The sequence below is a fragment of the Coptis chinensis genome, chromosome 1, assembly GCF_015680905.1.
Source record: "Coptis chinensis isolate HL-2020 chromosome 1, ASM1568090v1, whole genome shotgun sequence".
Lineage (NCBI taxonomy): Eukaryota > Viridiplantae > Streptophyta > Magnoliopsida > Ranunculales > Ranunculaceae > Coptis > Coptis chinensis.
The window spans coordinates 29,729,988-29,732,883 of NC_141456.1; the positions used below are offsets into that span (position 1 = coordinate 29,729,988).

A 2,896-nucleotide genomic window follows, 5' to 3' on the forward strand; every position below is an offset into this window, starting at 1 on the left:
TTATTTGCCTTTAGTCGGGTCATCAAGTGTTCAGATATATATAAACAAACATTACATTTAGTGATTTGCTAGCTTTTTAATCTTCTTAATTGGGGAAATTAGTTTAGTCGTGTGACATTGGAGTTGTTTGATTTTATCATTTCAAGATTTATAATCAGTTCTAACAAGAAATATATTTTCCCAAACATGCAAGTGGTGTTCATTTTTTCATCAATTACCTAGGTTTTTCTTTTTCATTTCTTTTTGGTGTATGAAGCTTGATGGGAAGCATTTATGTATTTTCGCTACAATTTGTTGTACTTAGGTTGGTATGATGGCATTGTTATTGTTAGTAATGGTACAAACATTTAATGTATTTTGGCTACAATTTGTCGTACATATATAGGTTGGTGTGATGGCATTGTTATTGTTAGTAATGGTACAGATAATGGCGTGGACTAATTTATGTTGAAGTATTCACAAGGAGCCAACTGTAGGGAGATAGTGGTGTATCGGTTTAGAGCATACATAATGTAGTTGGCAGTAGAAATAGCACTAGAAAGTGCGGGATTGCCTGGTTTCAGTACTTGATAGGAACGGTAACCGAAACCAGCCCAAGCATCGTCCTTCTCCTCCCAAACATGGACCGTACCCTCATATTCTCTAACACATCTCAACATGTTATTGCTTTAGAATCTATGATCTTTTCTTTGTTATGTTATTGGTTGTCGCCGAAATGATTTTCAACTATCTTCTACTGCTGCAGGTGAATTTTATACTTCTCCAGGAGTCAAGAGTCAGGTATATCATTGACACCTATTCTCTGGTTTGTGTTTCAGTTTCTTCTTTACTACTCCAGTACTGTTTTTAGCATATGGCTTCCATGTACTTTCAGTTTAGGTCTGGTTTTTTATTTGTTTAGGAACAACTTGATACGTGCTACCAGTTTAGATCGTATGAACCGAAAGCGATTGGGATGAACTGAAAGCTATGTTTATGACAGGTACAATTCATAAATTCATATTCCTATACTTGCACTCTAAGCCACAAAATAACATAATCTCCTTTATAAAAGGTGATGAACATTTAGTAATCCTTAAGGTTTACGTGCTCACTTTCTGGATCAGTTTTTGTACTTAAGGCGAGTTAACAAACTATTTGCTCCGCAATAGCCTAGCACTTTTGTGAAAATGACTATCATCTATGAGCATAAACACTACGATTATGATCATGGCTTTTATGATCCAGATGACATGGGAATATTATCAAAAAAACATATGGGTGGAAGAATGGGTAGCAAAAGATGTTAATCAAAAGAAGAAAATGGTAAAGCAAGTCCATTCACAGGAACAAAAGAATACCGCCTTGATGAAATCTGACTTGGAGGAGGTGTGTATTTGTGTTGATATGAAGATACACTGTGTCCTCATTTTCTTTGGCTTCTGGATCTTGCTTCCGCTCTTGCAATAAAACCTACTGTCGTTGGCTGAATAGATCTTTGAATCTTATTCACCTTAGTTATAATATTACAGAAAAGTGAAAAAGAAAAATGTAACAAGTACACATTTGCTCCTATGCAGCCTAAGATTTGTCAACTATGAATTATATTAATTAGTTGTATGTTATAATCCAAGTATTTTGTAAGGTTACGTAAAGTTATGAGATTAAAGGCAAATTTGTGTGGTCTTGACTCCTTTCAAAATATTTTTTTTCCTTGGATTTACTTTATTATTATATTTATTTTGCTTAGTTGCTATTTTCCCCGCTATTTTTAAGTTTTCTTTATTTATATGTAAACAAAACACCTATATGGATTTGACCACTTAATATCTATAGTTTTATTTTGTTGGTGATTAAAAGTTTTTTTTTTTTTTAGTTTGTGTGATGGTTTTAGTGAATCAAATCAGACTATTGAAATGACTCATCACATGTCATTTCAATGTATTTTTATAAGTTTTTTGATGATCCCAAATAATTAAAATCATACATAACTACAATATTATCATTTGATAACTAATAGAAGTATTTGTGAATTTGATTTTTATTGCTATTTTTTGCAGAGACACTGCAGGAGGATCTACTTACATAGTTGGCTATTATAGATCACCTTGATTAATCAACGGAAAATCAGAAGCTTGATGCAAAACACTCACGAGACAAAAAAAATTGGATCAATCCCAAAGCACCCGTGGATAGGAAAACAGAAGCCTGATGCAAAAGAATTGAATCAATCTCAAAGCACCCACCAAACGGGAAATCAGAAGCTTGAATAATACTATACTTACAATGTCTAAGGTTCGAGCTTATTGTATCCAACCAACCAAGAACGCCCAATATAACAAAATATCAAGTCTTTTTCATACACATTGTCCATTTGAAGTTTTTGGACCAAACTAAACCACTAATGCATTTGTTTTCTCATGATTTTACCATGTTTCTTGAAGAACATTATTGTTTGAATTGTACACCCATGAGGCGCTAATTATAGCACAAATTCCAATTGTATCATGACTATGATTTTTTTCTAATGGCAAATGTCTCTTATAAAAAATATAAAGATGAAATTTCAAACGGGATCGTTACCAAAAGTCCAACATACATAGTCTTACTCAGAGAACAAATAATCCAAACTCACTCACTCTCTTTCTAAAAAGTCTGAAATTGTTAATAGAAAGACGATTATGACAATAAGCAGGATTAATGTACCATAAGTATGCAAAAACTGTAAATAGGCGCTACCGTGTGTAACAGTTCAACTCAATCTTTGAAGGGTTCAAATTTATATTTTAAAATAGTATTATTAAATGGTACCCATTCGTAGGACGGGTTCGAAAACTAGTAATGTTATAATAGCCCGTGTTAACTTTGTAAACTCACTTTTATATGATTCTATCGCAAATAGAAAACCAAGTCCGAC

General features: G+C 33.0%; 1 long non-coding RNA gene across 1 annotated transcript; it reads left to right on the forward strand.

Moving 5' to 3' along the window:
- The first annotated feature begins 638 nt into the window (after positions 1-638).
- LOC147523371 (uncharacterized) lies at positions 639-2,474 on the forward strand. The gene is made up of 4 exons (XR_015196331.1): positions 639-780; positions 902-982; positions 1,228-1,368; positions 2,040-2,474. It is a non-coding gene; the product is annotated as an uncharacterized LOC147523371 (long non-coding RNA).
- The last annotated feature ends 422 nt before the right edge of the window (positions 2,475-2,896 follow it).